The sequence below is a fragment of the Eleutherodactylus coqui genome, chromosome 1 (assembly GCF_035609145.1).
Source record: "Eleutherodactylus coqui strain aEleCoq1 chromosome 1, aEleCoq1.hap1, whole genome shotgun sequence".
Classification (NCBI taxonomy): Eukaryota; Metazoa; Chordata; class Amphibia; order Anura; family Eleutherodactylidae; genus Eleutherodactylus; species Eleutherodactylus coqui.
The window spans coordinates 52,470,153-52,488,626 of record NC_089837.1 but is presented as its reverse complement, the minus strand read 5'-3'; the positions used below and the strand labels follow the sequence as shown (position 1 = coordinate 52,488,626).

The 18,474-nt window shown below is 43.5% G+C and overlaps 1 protein-coding gene across 2 annotated transcripts in view; it reads left to right on the top strand.

Annotated features, from left to right (window-relative positions):
• Positions 1-18,474, top strand: part of LOC136620929 (cytochrome P450 2K6-like) — a 218,197-nt gene that overhangs the window by 97,123 nt on the left and 102,600 nt on the right. The window lies entirely within an intron of this gene.

Sequence of the window (18,474 nt, the reverse complement as noted above, 5' to 3'; positions counted from 1 at the left end):
TGAGAATTCCTTGGAGAGACCTATGACAAAATTAACAAGAGAATCATTCCCCAAACTCATCTACTGTGGTATGTACCCTCCTGAGAAAAAAAAACTAATAGAAGACATTCAATTCAAGATTTGCCCATTTCCTCCATTGCCTTTGTATCTACTTTCCCACTACTCTGTGGATGGTAAAGTGTGTGAAAGGCCTTGGATATACCCAAAGCAGACATGATGTGTTGCATTATTTCACCTGTGAAGTGTGTACCTTTGTTTGACTCAATCACTTCCGGTACCCCGTATCTGCAGATTATCTCATTCATGAGCTTCTGTGTGGTTACCTGCTTATTTACTTTGCTAACAGGGTAGGTCTCCAACCTGAAAAGACATCAACAACAAGCACATATTCATGCTTCCCAACAAGTGGGAGCTGAATGTAGTCAATTTGCAATCCCTGAAATGGGTAGAGTGGCCCCAGCAAGTGTTATGTGGCAAATGTACTTCTGCCCTGTTGCCTACGGCATAGATCATGCAAAATTGGACAAATGATGCAGCAGCTACAGAAAACCCAGGAGCCCCCTGTCTCGTTCGAGCGCCAACATCATTGCTGCTTCGATAAGTGCGTCTTTCCGTGCATCAGCTGGGCCATCATGGGGCACAAGGACCGTGGTAGGCAAGTTCTGTTGACTGTTCGCCATACGCCATCCTGTTTCTGCTGCTCCCTTTTTAGTCCATTTTTCCTTTTCTTCCTTGCTGGCTTGTAACTGTTAAGTCCTTAGCATATCAAAGTCCAAAGTTTTTTATCAATGTTCAAAGTTTTAGTCAATGTCCAAAGTTTAGTCAATGTCCAAGGTTTTTGTCAAATTCTTCTTTTCTTCTTTTCTTCCATGGCTTGACGGCAGCTGCCTTTGCTGTGTGGTCTGTGATGGCGTTGCCTCTTGCTTCTCCGGTGTAGGAATTGGTGTGAGCTCTCCACTTTGTCAAGTAGTAGTAGGGCCTCCATGAGACTTTGCACCGCTGCACCACTCTTAATTGGTTGTCCTGCTGAGGTAAAAAAATGTTTGGCCTTCCATATTGGGCCGTAATCATGAGCTATGCCAAATGCATACCGGGAATCAGTGTAAATGTTTGCCGTCTTACCTTCTGCCACTCTACACTCCTCAGTGAGGGCCTTGAGTTCCGCTTCTTGTGTTGAGACATGCGGAGGCATTCTGCTTTTAGGACATCTTGTTGTGTGACCACTGCATATCCGGTGTGGAGTCGTCAATCACCCTGGGATCATCTACAAAAGGCTCAAAATATGTATTGTTAACAAGGGGTTTCAGTAACCTTTTTTAAAACTCAAATTTTCTTGTTGCATCAATGCTAGAAAATCAGGCTGATATTTTATTTCAAATAGATCAGAATGTTGTTGCAAAAAATTAAAAAATAGCTGATCTGCAATACATAGATCACCTATGCCTTCCTCCTCCCCCCTTTGAACCAGGATACTCAATTGTAAGAAGAGTAGCTGGGTTCAAAGTAGTACAACATTGGAAAAAGATTTGATGGATGCAGATAAGGCCTGTAAGATGTTAGCGCCAATAACAGAGACATGAGTTACATCGGGGCAGAATAATCTACAAACACCTATTAATATTTGAAATGTGATATTCTTTAAGCAAATTCATTATTAATCTGATCCTGCCTGCAATGTCTCATCAAATTTGAGGAACCAAAAAACTTTTACTAACTGCTCAAGATTCTCACCCCCTCCTTTGTGGACAAGAGAGGGATGACCCATTACGTGCTTTTACATCATCTAGCTCCACCCCTTTGATACTGGCCGATTGCATCCTTCTTCATACTTTCATTTAAACTCTACAGTCTGCCCATCCACATCACAAACAAGTAAAGTCTTATGCAGTGGGGAAGAAACACTTCTATCCCCAGTCAATATTTGCATCACACATTTTACATTCATCACAGTCTGAACACAGATCACTAACTCTCATCCATCCATGCAGTCAAGTCTGGTCCTCTCATTCAAATGTTAATAACCCTATGATTCACCACACACACAATGTTTACGCTGTTACAGAGTTCAGGAAAATGTGGATACATTGTACTAACCAGACCAGCTGAGGACAGTCCCTGAGCAGTTATTAGCCGACTCCTCATGTAGATGGACTTTAGACAGGGAAAGTGGAACTGACCCTTGGCTGCAGAGAGAATGGGAGACCCCCTACCTGTAAGCAGAGTGACCACCCTCATAACAGCAGCCCTGCGCTGGAACCTTGGGTCTGACTATCCCTAAAAGCGGTGAAACTCAGGAGCAGAAGGAACTGGCATACAGACCATGCCAGCTAAAAAAGCCTATAGGAGAAGCTGAGTCACATAAGTATGGGAGAGTTCACACAGGACACAGTAGGATGCACACCGTTCACACCAGGACAAAACGCATACGGTGCAATACAAATGCATTCAATCGCTACCACCTCTCTCTGGAATCAATCAAACTTTAACTGTTTGTAATACTAGAGATGTACAACAGATTCCACAGCAACCACTTTGTCACTAATATTTTCCCATAAAAAGGAACACACATTCAGCAATTACACACACATCCAACCAATCACAGAATTGACATTTACACAAAGAACAGCAAGAATATACCTTAAAATTCCTATTTTCCTATATTTAAGACAGTATGATTCACTGGATTCATTACGGGTTCTATTCTATTAAAGCAAACAAAGCTACTTTCCAAGTTAGTATTAAATTCTGCTCTCTCTAATCTCTTGGCCTTGAGAAGTTAGACGAAGACAAAAACAAAGTAAGGGGGGTTTTAGTGAGAGGGGACCAGCAGCTACGGCTTTTCACAGATCAAGCAATAATCCTTTATCTATTTTATATATATATATATATATATATATATATATATATATATATATATATATATATATATATATTATCACGTATTGATCCTCTCCCTCTCTCTGTAAGCTTTTCTACTGCCGTCTGCGATCCTAGCACCTATAGTGACCTTTCTCCTCAGCACTGTCTGACTTATGAGAAACGGACAACACATACAGCAATGACAGTGTTAGGACATTAAAATATACAGGACAAACGGTACGGTGGTTAATTGTCACATAGTTGTTCACAGATTCTGCATAACACATTTCTCCCCCATGTTCCTCCTTGCGACAACTACATTTGTGGGCAATTCTAAGCACAAACTTACTTGGGATGGGGGTGCTAAACACAGACTGAAGAGCAGATATTCGAGAGAAGGCTGTTTGCAGGCGGGATGAGGGAATTTGAATGTTTCTATGCAAAATTCAGAAAGGGCACTCATCATTGCAGTGCAAATAATTGGTATGCTAGGTAAAAACATACATAGATGGGAGATGAGAAGCCAGCTCATTTCTGCTGCGGGGCTAAGATGACGCATGAGCGACAACTGAAGGTATTGTTACAGCAGATGCTAAAATGGCCGCTGGGCCATGGCTGGCACGGAGATGGCCACCGAAGGCGTGGCCTGACTGGGCGATGGTGACGGGAGGGTCCAGGAATACTACATAGTAGACACGTATCAAGATATACCGACTGGTATTGGCCCCAATAACAACACGGCCATCTAGGGGCAGGGCAAAAGGGAGAAAAACATCATGACACGGCCAGGGCGGTGCCCTCAGATGGTGAAGAAGGGCTAGCCTTCCTTTGTCTTCAACTCAAAACACATGAACAAAGCCATCTTGTGACTGTAACTATCTTACTTCAACTTTACGTCACTTACTTTTCTCTGCAAACTTGAACAATCGTCTATTTACCAAAATTCCTTTCTCTACATACTACCAACTGGACAGGATCCAAAAGACCATCATCTACGGCCTTTTTTTTCAGCAATTTAAATATCGTATAACACGACGTCCGAATTAGTTTTAAATTTAGACATCGTGTATCACGATGGCCTAATTGAGTTTAATTTTTACCTCACTTATACACCTGGGATGGCCATCTCTAGCCCGACAGGACCTATTACCAAACTTGCCCAGTAGCTCTATCAGATGCACACCCAGGGCGACTGTCCCTAGTCCGACAGGAACAATTATCCGACTTGATTTGTCGAACAACGCTATCAGACACACACCTAAGGAGGTTGGCCCTAGTCTGACAGGAATAATTAAAAGAGGAAAGTGTCAGGGGAAAAAGGAGGAGCTACATCCAGCAGCAGAGTGGCAGTTGGAAGAAAAAGCAGGATCTGCAGCAGGACAGCGCGAAAGAAAAGAGCCTGGAAAGGAATTTCAACTCATCTGAAGATGGACACGGTGATAGAGAAGATCCGGGCAGTGGAGCATGGTCTGGACTGGCTGGAGCGGACCAAGGATGCTGGCGATGGAGGGAGGGAGAAGAGGTCGCGGAGGGTACGTGCGCTAGTGAGGCTTAGCGCCAAGCACGGGCCAATGTACCAGTGCGATTTGAGGAGCCCTTCACAGGTTAGCAAGGGCAAGCTCTCCCCCACACCACCCGCCAGGGGGGAGAGCAGGCCCGGGGGGAATCCTGCCAGCGCTAGGCGTTGCTCTCAAAAAGAGGCAGTGCCTAGTACTGGACTTTTGGTAGGGAGTGGAGGACGCATGAGGAGCTGCTCACCTGGCGATTAACCGGTCAGTGAGCAGCCTCATCACGGATATGGGCCATGAGAAGATGGTGGTCCAGGTTTTCTGGAGATCCAGAAGTTGGATGGAAGTGGAGGGAGGACAGTGGTTTGCATTGTGGAGAAGTAGATCGTTGGAGAGACTGGGAGTCCAGTGGAGCAGTTGCAATCTGCCGTGGATTCAGAAGTTCAGAGGGGACGGTTCGTGGATGAGGAGCAGCTGGTTGGTCCACAGCCCCTACGCAGCCCGATGAGATAACCTCTATTGCTTGTCCATCTAATTTAGATAGCCAGGTAGTGCCTGCTGGGGATAGTTTAAGGGGTAATGTGTGGGGCGAAGGAGTATTTGTGGATGCACATGGCGCAGATAGCGACTTTAGAGCATTGGTGGGGTTGTATGTGGCAATTTTTGCAGAGACAGGAGGTAGGGCTGGCTCCGTCGCCCATTTCGGCGTGGACCGTACCATCAATTATGTCATTTAGCAGGGAGAGCATTCCATATGGAAGCTTGGCTGGGTTGACAGGAGAGCAGCAGGCAGCGTGTATAGCGGTCAAGGTTCTGACGGAAAAAGATGGAGATGCGGGTCCATCTGGATGATAGAGCAAAAAGTAAAGTTTATGTTTGCTTTGAGGGGTCTTTAGGAGCTCATTTGAAAAAAGAGGTGAGGGAAATATATGGACAAAAGGGAAGAGGACTGAATATAAGAAGGAAGAGGAAGAGAAGCGCAGGTGGCATTTAATACCGCAGCCGTTTACGAACTGGCTGCAGGTGTTCACAATAATAGCAAGTGTAATTGTGGAAAAAGCACCAGAAAATAGTTCCAGGCTTTTTTGTTACTTGGATTCAATTGGGGAGGCTTATAGAGTTTACAGGGGTCTGACTTAGCTGCTATATGACAAGCAATTTAGGCAGTTGAAGGCGGTTCGTCCTTCCGTTAGACAGGACCAGAAGGACATTGGGCCCTGGCTCAGGGTGATGGCCCCATTGCGGTAAGGACAGCCCTTTCAGGGGGGAGCTGGGTCTTCAGGCTCAGCCACTAGTTTGCAGGCAGGAAGCCATTTTGGGCAGTCAGGAAGGGAGAAATTGGGTTTTTGTTGGCAATTTAATGAGGGCGAGCTGCAGATTTAAACATGTTTGCTCCCATTGTAATGCAATGTCGCATGGAGCGACAAAGTGCAGTAGAAACGGGAAAGGAAAGGGACAAGCAAGTTTTGGAAAAAGGAATGATGCTGGTGAATGTGGCCAAGATGGTGCCATTCCTAAATAGGTATCCTGATAGGTCAAAAATAGACTTGTTGTTAGTAGGTTTCCGTAACGGTTTTAAAATTCCTGCCTCAAAACAGTGTCAGCACAGAGGTGTTTGACTGTAGTAACCAAAAAGCTGGAAAAGGAGGTTCTTGGCAGAACCTTTTTAGGAACCTCCTTTGAAGCATTTTATAGTGTCACCACTCGTAGTAGTCCCTAAAAAAGAGTTGAATAAATGTTGGTTGATGTTAAGGACCACTCCCGGTCACATAACCTTTCAGGTCAAGAGGTCCAAATCAGCCCCGTATCAGGGTGCACCCTGGAAACCAAGAACTAAACACTGAGACAGTTATTAGTTTCCTCAGATATGTAGAGAATTGCCACAGCAGGTAACAAGTGGCTCTCTCTGCAGGGAGGCGACACCTACTGAGCGTTTCTTCACCTTTTTATAGATTTCTATACAGGAAAGGAATGTCTTGTTAGTCACAGCATAAATCTCATTGGGTTAGACACAGATTATGAGATATACATTGCTCAGCAACCGCATAGCGTGAGAGTGTCTATGAAATGTCCTTCAAGTTTCTGTTTATCCAGCGTAATCTGGTCCTCCCTTGTGATTTAAACGGTCGTAGTGTCTTGTCAGTACAGTCAGTTCCTTGTCCAAGCCTCAAGGTGTGGGGGAGCTTCTACTGATAACAGTTGCACATCGGGCGTCCAGATATGGTTCTCGGAAAGAACAGAAAGAAACAAATCATGAGACACTGCACCGCACCTCCTGCCCTAAGCTTATTTCTGCTTTGAATTATTGTTTTAACACACACACAAGTTTATTCACATCTTATAATACTCCATCTTGTATCTAACGTCCATTTTGAGACAGATTCTTCCATTGTTATGGACCTGTACCTTCTCAAAACCTGTACCTTCTCAGTTGATACATCCCTTATCTTACCCAAAAGGGGAGTCTGTTAATAACAGTATAGATCCAAAGCTGGCCATTCTCGCTACCTCCTGACTCACGGTCCCGCCAATCTGTAGATGCCTTTTTTACGGCCCTTGGACAGATTTATGACTAGCCAGATAGGGCTGGGTACGCCGTGAGCAAATTATTAAGTTTGCGTCAGGGAAGACGCCCTGCGAAAGAATTCTTTTCCAAGTTTCGTCAGTTTTGTGGGAAGTCTAGATGGAATGACTGCGCTCTGAAAGATTTATTTCTAACTGGGTTGTCTGAGTCAGTAAAAAATCTGTAGTTGTTGAACTCGAAATGTTTGAGCAGGCTATGACTATCGCGGGAAAGGCCAACCGTTGTCTTAGGGCCCGATACAAGACTCGGACCGAACTGCCCGTGACCCAGTTCGAGAATCCATCCATGATCTCTGTTACCAACGAAGTTGAGGCAATGGAAGTGGGGTCTATGTCGCAAGGAATTCAGGCTCAGGAATCGATTATGCCTTTATTGTGGAGATCCAGGTCATCGTGTCGCCGACTGCCTCAAGAAACAACTGCCAGAAAACTTCTGCTCCTAGGCGCTGTCCGGAGGGATCGCCTAGGAGCTCAGATACTTCCGGAATGTTCCAAATTGTTTGTGCCATTTGCTATTTCTTATAATGCTCATAACTTCAACAGTTGGGCCTTCATTGATTCGGGGGCAGCCGCGAACTTCATTAATTTCCAATTTGTCAGGTCTATGTCTGCATGGCTTTTACCAGTGAATCCTGCGATCCAGGTCTCAGGTATTGATTCCACTTCGTTGTCAGCAGGGTTAATCAGTACGAGTACTTCTCAACTGTTTTTTTCTGTCGGGGTGCTACATTTTGGTGATGGAAAGCCTTTCGGTTGATTGAGTCCTTGGGTTACCCTGGCTCTGGCTTCACAATCCCCAGATTGATTGGTCCACCTCTGAACTAGTGCAATGGGGGCAGGGTTGCAGCGAGCATTTGGTCTCAGTCCAGGTGCATTCTACTGACTGTCAGGTCAAGGGGTTACCTCCGTATATTGAGGATTTTTTTAAATCAATCGGTTTTTATTGGTATCACATGAGTAACATACATATTATAGTGAGATGACGTCGGTACAGAGTCAATGGTGAAAAATCTTGAAAATGTACAATCACCACAACATTTGTTCATATGCTCATTTTGATGAATTTTTGACATATTCATTAATAGAGATTATTTATAAAGTTTGTAAACAACATCAATTGTTCGTATAGTTATTGTGAACCAGATTTTAATAGTAAATCTTACGAGTATTTCAGTAGGCAAGAAATTAAAAGTGTAGCATGACTAGAAAGTTACATAACATTTAAAACTGGGTAGAACAGGGGTGAAGACATCATGTTGGAAATTTTTTAAGCCACAGATTCCACATATGTTCATATTTGTCTAATGTGTTGTATCTAAGGGCCAAATCTTTTTCGGATATGCTGTGTTCAGAGACCATGTGGATTAAATCTTCAATCAGAGGACTGTTAGGTGTGCGCCACTTCCTTGCAATAAGCAGTTTTGCCCCTAAGAGTATATTACCTATTAACTGTTTAGTTGGGGGATGAAGTATCTTTAGAGATAAGAGCAGAAGAGCTATATTTGGAGAGAAAGGAGCCTTTATTCCTGTCACAGATTTTAATAAGGCAAAGACTTCCTTCCAGAAGGGTACAATAGAGTGGCAGGACCAGAATATGAGTAAGACTGAGCCAACCTGCGTGCATCCTCTCCAACAGCGTGCGTCGTTTAATAAATGGCGGGCCTTGAGTTGGTATGGTGTGAAGTACCATCTTGTGAGTACTTTCAAGTGGGTTTCAATCATGTTTGCGCATTTAGTTGCTTGGTTAGCCCAATCAAAGGACTCCATACATCTCTCAGACGAAATGCTTAATCCCAGATCTCTCTCCCAATTTAATTGATGGCATTTCTTTCCTTCTCCTAAATTATCTGCTATAGAGTTATAGAAGAATGGGTTTTTGAGTTGCCATTTTGCGTTAGTCTTGTAAGGCCATGGTAAACTGCCTCTGGTATTCGTATCTTGTGTATTTGAAAAGTTTGAAGAAAAGAATTGATCTGGAGGTATTTAAATGTGTCTGTAAGGGGGATCCCGAATTAGTTCATCAAAGACCCAAATGGTTTAAATATGCCGTCAATAAGTAAATCTGAGACACATGTCAACACCTTTCCAAACCATTGGGACACTTGAAGTTCTGAAACGTATGTTGAGGATTTTTCTGCCGTTTTTTTTTAAACAGCTTTCTGAGACGTTACCTCTGCACCGTGAATGGGATTGCAAAATCGATCTTATTCCCGGGAGCAAGTTCCCCAAGAGGGGAATTTATAATGTAACAGTCCCTGAACGTGAGGTGATATAGGAGTATATTACTGAGAGGGGGCAGGGTTATTTTTCGTGGAGAAGAAGGATGGTGGTCTTCGGCCCTGTGTTGATTATAGAACCTTGAACAGGATAACCATCAAGAATCAGTACTCTTTACCCCTGATTCTTGATCTCCTCAACCAGGTTATAGGAGCCCATTGGTTCTCCAAGCTCGATCTTCGGGGAGCCTATTATCTCATTGGTATCAGAGAGGGGGACGAATGGAAAACGGCGTTTAATACCCCTCTGGGGCATTTTGAATGTCTAGTCATGCCATTCAGCTTATGTAACGAGCCAGCTATCTTTCAAGGTTTTATGAACACCATTTTCCATGACATCCTGGGCACGTTCATGGTTGTATATTTGGATGACATTCTGATATTCTCTTCTGACTGGGAGAGCTATGACAAGCATTTACGAACAGTTCTTTCCCACCTTCGAGACCATCATTTGTATGCTAAGTTGGAGAAATGCCTTTTTGGGGTACAGGAGATTGCTTTTCTTGGATATGTCATTTCTTCATCAGCCATCCGGATGGACTCAGACATGGTCAAGGCCATCAACGAATGGGTGCAACCCACCAACTTGAAGGTGTTACAATGCTTTTTGGGGTTCGCAAACTATTATCGGAAATTTATTAAGAACTTTTCGGTGGTGGCCAAACCCTTGACTGACCTGACCAAGAAGAGGTCCAGGATTAATTCCTAGTCGCAGGTGACTGTGAAGGCCTTTACACTTCTCAAGAGGGCTTTTTCCACAGCATCGGTATTGGCTCAGCCAGATCTAGATCGTCCATTCATCATTGAAGTGGATGCCTCTGAGCATGGTGTGGGGGCAGTCCTCTCTCAGGAATCCTCCGGTCGACCTGATCTCCAACCCTGTGCATTCTTTTCTAGGAAGTTTAATCAGGCAGAACACAACTATGATATTGCCAAAAGGGCATTATTGGCCAAAAAATGTGCATTTGATGAATGGAGACATTTCTTAGAGGGCGCTTGTCATATCATTATGGTCCTCACGAACCATAAGAATTTGGTTTATCTGGAGTCCACCAAGCGCTTGAATGCCGATCAGGCAAGGTGGGCATTGTTTTTTTCGCGCTTCAATTTTGTAGTCACATATGTGCCTGGGTCCAAGAATGTCAAAGCTGATGCCTTGTCACGCAGCTTTGGGGTACCTGACGTAGAGGAGCCTCAGCCAGAGAGTATTCTGGGCCCGGGAGTGGTGGTAGCTGCCTTTACATCTGACACCTCTGCGTTACTCCTGGCTGCTCAGCAGTCCGTTCCTGAAGGCCTCCCTGAGGGGAGGTTATTTGTTCCCAATGCCTTGCGGCTTCTCATTTTAGAGGAAGTTCATTTATCGGCCTTAGCAGGTCATCCAGGAGTCCGAAACACCCTGGAGCTGTGTGGCCAATTATATTGGTGGCCACGAATGTCCCGGGACATCAGGGAATTTGTCAAGTCATGTCCTATTTGTGCCCGAGGGAAGAGTGTACAGAGATGGCCTGAAGACCCGCTTCTTCCCCTTCCCATTCCAGAGAGGCCATTACCGACCTGCCCGAGTCCCAGGGGTTCTCGGTCATCTTGGTGGTCGTCAAAAGATTTTCCAAGATGGCACATTTTACTGCTCTTAAGAAGCTACTGACCACTCCTGAGTTAGCCACCATATTTATCAAGGAGATTGTGCGCCTGCATGGGGTTCCCAAGGATATTATTTCCAACCGGGGAGTCCAATTTGTTGCCCGGTTTTGGAGAGCTTTTTGTAAGAATATCAGTATCGGGTTGTCGTTTTCCTCTGTCTTCCACCCAGAGTCTAATGGGCAGACGGAACGTATGAACCAGGAACTGGTTCAGTAACTCAGAATGTACGTCAGTGATTGTCAGAGTCTCTGGGTCAATTATTTAGCGTTGGCTGAATTTGTACAGAGAATTCCAGCAATGCAGGGAAGCAGTGCTAACAACTGAGCCACCACTCTTCACTGAAGGACAAGGAGCAGAATAAACACAAAAAAACATAAAAGCTCCATAAAGACACTGTGCTTTGCCTCAGCTTAAGGGCTCTTTCACACGAGCATATGCGTTTTTACGTTCACCCGCTGGCAACGTAAAAATGCATGAACAGGCACACAAATCTAACATTAACAGGCAGCTCTCGCCTGTCATTCAATCGGCGCAACAGCCAATTACAATAAGCTCTTTCAGCAGGCGGGGATTTAAAATCTCCGACTGCTGATAGAACAGCACTACAGAGCCGGCGACATCGCAGAGAAGACGCGGCTGAGCCCCGGCAGCTAACGGGAGGTGAATATCTTTTTTTTTTTTTTACACTACTTTTACTGGATTTTCAGGGAAGGGCATATATTTAAAGCTCTTCCCTGAAATCCATTGATGGGGGTGCCTGCAGCAGGATCCTCTATCGCAGCTGTCATGTGTGACAGCTGCTGTAGGGAATTGAAGAATTCCTGTGCCGCATCTGTCACAGATGAGGCAGATGTTGCAGCAGGGAATTCTTTTTTACTAGCGGGGATGTGTTCTTCATTCCCGCGGGGGACACGGCAGCGGTGCATAGGTAAGTGGTTTTTTTATCTTAGTTTTTTTTGTACACTAAAATCCTTGTTTTTCAGGGAAGGGCTTATATGTAAAGCCCTTCCATGAAAAACAATGCAGGGGTGTCGGCAGACCATTGTTTTCAACGGAGCCGCCGGTAGCAGCCGCGGCTCCATTGAAGACAATGGAGAGAATGAAATTTTCTCGAGCACCCGAGCACCCAGTACTTTCGAGTATGCTAATGCTCGAACGAGCATGCTCGCTCATCTCTAGTAATAATATATTTACTGGTATGTATATATCTATCATCCATGAGATAGTTACTTTACACTATTTTATAGTATATTGATTGCCTCTGAATAACATACTAGTTGTAGTACAGAATATGAATATTCTTCAGCACAGGTGAGCTTTACCATTTTACCTCTATCTCATTCATATGTAACAAATCAAATAAAAAAAATTAAAAAAAACTAGAAAAAGTCGCAGAGTGTGATGAAACGCATTGCAAAAAAATAACAACCAATACTTTGGCTGAAGGGTTGGAAACAACTGTCTTCTGGCGAGCGCTGGATATGTTTTTTTTATTTTTATTTGATTTGTACTGCACTGTGCCTACACTTTTGCAGTAGGCATAATACTATCTTAGCAGCTCTCCTGTGACTACAGGATAAGGAAGAAGACTGAGAGGACCCTTCAGTGGCTATTACTATATGCCCACCAGGATGTGGAGGATACCCTGCCAGACACCGGGTGAGTCCCTTCATCTATTTCTTTTAAGATATTGCGCTGGATTTGTCGTGGAGCGCTGTCCTAATTGTTTTATAATATTCATATGTAAGTCTACATAGTCTATATTATCTATGTATTTATAGCCTCTTGCAACAAACTACACGTTATCCCTATTACAGAACAAGTCTCAAATAGGACACACATATAGCTAAAAGAGAGTACTCCTTAAACAAAATTCCCAGAGATGACGGAATGGCCGTATTTCGGGATAGAGAATTTAAAGCTATACAGCTTTAAAAGGAGTAGACCATAGAAGGTTCAAAACAATCAGTGATTTGCTACAGAATTATGTAGTGTAGCTATAACCTTTTACTCAAAGGGTCAAACTAGCTAGTACGTTCAGAAGTTTCTCAGAACACCAACAACCTCGAGAAGTCTCCGTAGCCCTCTAAACGAGGGGTTAACTCGGTGATTGGGTTCAGAATTTTTGGAACTTCACACGTTACCCCAGCCTAGTTTAGTGCACAGAGGTATACATAAATCCCTCTAAATTGCACTCTAATAGAGACTTCAGGGTAATCTCAGCAGAAAAGAGAAGATCCACTCCTCCCAGATCTAGTCCACTATATATAGATAACTTCCCATGTGGCTATATCTGATGGAGAATAGACCATTGATAACTTAGAAAAAATTCCAAAATTGATTACTTCCAATCCAAAATAAGGAGAGGAAAGATAATCCATCAATTATATGGAATAGTCTTAGGACGTCACTTCTTAAGAAAAATTACGCGGTTCGACGCGTTTCTGCTACAGTTAGAGTAGCGTCATCAGGAACCAAATTCCATATCTGGACGTCAAAAAGTCAGTAAACAACGTCCTTAAACTGCTCGACAAAAATTAGATTGTAGCGGAAGTTGTAAAGGTAAAGGAGAGGTAGACGATGCTAGCATTCAAAGGGTTAAATATCCCCCAGAGATTCCCCCCTAGAAAGCAATAAGAACGAGAGAAAGTGGTAGCAGCACCAGCCTCTGTGGTAGGCTGGCGGCTAATGATCCATAGTGTGTCTCAACAGGGTTTAAGTAGTGGATAACTCCTCCCTTGATTCAGGGGTGTGTCGTCATATAGCCTATTAAAATAGAGTGCCTTGTAGCTCCACCTAATCTGACATCATTCACCTGTCATTTTTTTTTTTTTTTTTCTTTTTCTATCTCCTATCTTTATTGAATTCACCTGTCACATTTAACTGGTTGTTGTACTTATCCATATAAATGCTGTGGGGTAGCTGGTCAGTTTTGGAAGTATTCCACAGACTGTCCAGGGACTTGTTTATGATGCACCTCCTTGTTGTGATCCTGTTGTAAGCGTGCCGTTGTTATGGGGGCTCGGCTCCGCGTGCAGCGCTACCACGGTCCCATGTGATCAAACGTGGTGACGTAGGACGCTGAAAGGGTGCATAGGATCCAACCGATACATTTCTAACTGATCTCAGAAAAATCTTGCAACAGGCCAAGGCTTGGGGTTGTATTAATTCCTCTGAACATGATTTTCTCCTGCCAGCTCATCCCAGGATCTCCACCTTTTACAGTCTGCCCAAGGTCCATAAGGGCCTGGACCCCCTAAAGGGCAGACCCATAGTTTCTGGGGTAGAGAATCTCACACAGAATGCAAGAATCTACATAGACCGTATATTGCGTCCATTTGTCACGGCGCTTCCATCATACGTCCGTGACACTACGGACGTATTACGGTTGATAGATGGAATTAATGTTGAACCCGGTACCCTATTGGCAAGTTTAGATGTAGAAGGATTGTATAGTTCTATCCCCCATGATATAGGGATTAAAGCGGTTGGACACTTCCTGAAGCAGAGAGGAACGGCATACATACATCACAACCAGTTCGTTGAAAATCTCCTGATCTTCGTGCTCACTAAAAATTACTTCCTGTTCGAAGGCCATCTGTTCCACCAGCTCAGGGGCACCGCGATGGGGAGTCCCTGTGCCCCTTCGTACGCAAATCTGTTCCTGGGCTGGTGGGAGACACAGATGGTCTTCACAGAAGAGCACACCAAGTGGACAGATAACATCCCACTTTGGTTGAGATTTATTGATGACATCCTGATCCTATACACTGGAACCAAGGAGTCATTCATGGAGTTTGTTGATGTTTTGAATGACAACTCAATCAACCTCAAACTTACCATGGAGATCCAAGAGAACTCTATTTCTTTCTTGGATGTTTGTATCAGCAAAACTAACGATGGCTACCTACAATCCTCTCTCTTCAGGAAACCAACCGCTTCCAATAGCCTGCTTGCCTGGGATAGTGCCCACCCCTATTCCCTGAAAAATGGGATACCTAAAGGGCAGTTTTTGCGCCTTAGGAGAAACTGCTCAGATTCTAAGGACTTTGAAGATAAAAGCACGGAGTTGAAAAACAGATTCTCAGACAGAGGTTATCCCACTAAATCCATAGAGAAAGCATATCATTTCTCTAAACAACAAAGCAGACCAGAACTGCTAGTCCCTAAAATTAAGAACCCAGATAGTCAATTACGTATCATATCCACTTTTGACAATGGAGTTCCCTATATGCGCAACATCCTTTCCAAATATTGGGGGATTCTCCAAGAAGACCCGGACCTTAAAACTATATTACCTCCAAATCCGCTCCTAACCTTCAGACGGGGTCGTAACATCAAGGATAGAGTAGTCAAGAGCCACTTGAAGACACCACAATCTGGTAACTGGCTGACTATATCGAGACCCATGGGTACTTTCCCATGTTCTGACTGCTTAGCGTGTCGAAATATCCTTAAGGGAGACACTATCAAGAGTGCCTATACTGGTAAGATGTACACGCTAAGAGAGTTTTTCAACTGTCGCTCTTCCCATTTAGTGTATATGGCAACATGCCCCTGTAAGAAGAACTATATAGGGAAGACGAGGCAAGAATTCAGGCGACGAATTCTTGCCCACCTTGGGAATATACGACGAGGCGACAAAACACCTGTAGCAAACCACATGCGAGAACACCATGGAGGTAACCCTGACCTACTAATGTTTCAGGGGGTAGAATCCATCAGGAGCTATGGGAGGAGAGGTGACCTTGACAAGAGGCTCCTTCAAAAGGAGTCACAATGGACCTATCGTATGGACTGCATACAACCAAAGGGCCTGAATGAAACCCTTTCTTTTGCATGCTTTATATGAACTGGGACTAAACTCTGTCATATTTCTTTCCTGAGTTGAGCAATACATTCTAGTAATCTAGCCCACTTTGTTCTCTTTTCGGATATTTATTAAGAGGATATGAGGTGTTATCAATACACCCTCCTCCTATAAGCGTCATATGAATACAGCCTTAATAGAGTATGCCTAATATTGCACCAGATGTTAACATCATAAATTGACTTTATCTGCCTATATGTATCTAATAAACCCTGGACATTTATTCCGACCACAAGCGTATTAGATTTGATGGTGGAACATGATTCTATGCCCATCATCATGTTGATATCAATAAAAAATCCAACCCTGTTACCTGTATACTTAAAAACATACAGGGGTGGATATAGTCTTCCACTATGTCGGCACCCGGACTAGCTGGCAATACATTATATGATAGCTGTTTATCTACAAGCTTGCCCAACTTTGAAGTCTTATGATCATATACTATTAAAGATATACTTACCTATGTGTACCGTTGGGGACACTCTGGTACCAAATTACCAATAGGGGCACTGAGTGGACGATCCACCTCGGCGCTGTCTATTTGGGCACTACACAACAGCATTATAGGACACCACCAGTCATATCCTCGACCATGATCATGTGACCATTAGGGGAGGTTACAGACACAGCTCATTCATCATTTTCACCAACAGGACCGGTCTTATGATCGGAGTATAAGTACAACATAAGCCATGTTGATGTAAGGGGTTGATATTTACACCTCCCTCTGATTTACTCTCCTACCAGGTTCGGTCCTGTAGTCAGAGAAGAAACATGATCGCGCGCACAGGGAAACTATAACTTTTCAAAGTTCTCCCAGTACATTCTTCTAGCACTCCATGTCATCGTGCTTGATCACGTGGGCGCGCGCACGGTGAGGGGATGACAATTCTCCCTATGCACCCTTTCAGCGTCCTACGTCACCACGTTTGATCACATGGGACCGTGGTAGCGCTGCACGCGGAGCCGAGCCCCCATAACAACGGCACGCTTACAACAGGATCACAACAAGGAGGTGCATCATAAACAAGTCCCTGGACAGTCTGTGGAATACTTCCAAAACTGACCAGCTACCCCACAGCATTAATATGGATAAGTACAACAACCAGTTAAATGTGACAGGTGAATTCAATAAAGATAGGAGATAGAAAAAGAAAAAAAAAAAAAAAAAAAGTGACAGGTGAATGATGTCAGATTAGGTGGAGCTACAAGGCACTCTATTTTAATAGGCTATATGACGACACACCCCTGAATCAAGGGAGGAGTTATCCACTACTTAAACCCTGTTGAGACACACTATGGGTCATTAGCCGCCAGCCTACCACAGAGGCTGGTGCTGCTACCACTTTCTCTCGTTCTTATTGCTTTCTAGGGGGGAATCTCTGGGGGATATTTAACCCTTTGAATACTAGCATCGTCTACCTCTCCTTTACCTTTACAACTTCCGCTACAATCTAATTTTTGTCGAGCAGTTTAAGGACGTTGTTTACTGACTTTTTGACGTCCAGATATGGAATTTGGTTCCTGATGACGCTACTCTAACTGTAGCAGAAACGCGTCGAACCGCGTAATTTTTCTTAAGAAGTGACGTCCTAAGACTATTCCATATAATTGATGGATTATCTTTCCTCTCCTTATTTTGGATTGGAAGTAATCAATTTTGGAATTTTTTCTAAGTTATCAATGGTCTATTCTCCATCAGATATAGCCACATGGGAAGTTATCTATATATAGTGGACTAGATCTGGGAGGAGTGGATCTTCTCTTTTCTGCTGAGATTACCCTGAAGTCTCTATTAGAGTGCAATTTAGAGGGATTTATGTATACCTCTGTGCACTAAACTAGGCTGGGGTAACGTGTGAAGTTCCAAAAATTCTGAACCCAATCACCGAGTTAACCCCTCGTTTAGAGGGCTACGGAGACTTCTCGAGGTTGTTGGTGTTCTGAGAAACTTCTGAACGTACTAGCTAGTTTGACCCTTTGAGTAAAAGGTTATAGCTACACTACATAATTCTGTAGCAAATCACTGATTGTTTTGAACCTTCTATGGTCTACTCCTTTTAAAGCTGTATAGCTTTAAATTCTCTATCCCGAAATACGGCCATTCCGTCATCTCTGGGAATTTTGTTTAAGGAGTACTCTCTTTTAGCTATATGTGTGTCCTATTTGAGACTTGTTTATCAAGTTCTTTTTTATAAAGATTTAATAAAAGTTATATTTTAGTTCTGAACCCTACAGTGACAAATTCAGTTTGACCATCTGGTGTTCCTCCTGCTCCAGTGATTTCTTATCCCTATTACAGTGTGAAACATGTACACTTCCTAATTGGTCTGGTGGCTAAATGATTGTAAGAGTATTTGAGGAGTAATTGCAGGAATATAGAATATAGTGAATCTTTAGAAATTACCTGGATTTCTGCATTGATTGCTAATAAATGCTGTCTGATTGTTATCTAATTATCAGAATTATAGATAAACACAATCTAACTAATAACACACAAACTGTTCCATATCTTTCGTGTCTTTTATTGAGCAAACATTCACAGTGTAGGGAGCAAATGTAAGTGATCCCTTGTAGACCTCCCGTTAGCAGCAATCAGTTCCAGCAAAATAATATTTGTACAACACGAAGAAGAAACATTGGACCATTCCTACTCCAATTGTGTTTTAGTTCATCAATATTTCTGCGATGCCTTGCATGCACAACCCTCTTCAGGCGTGTCAATTGTTTTAAG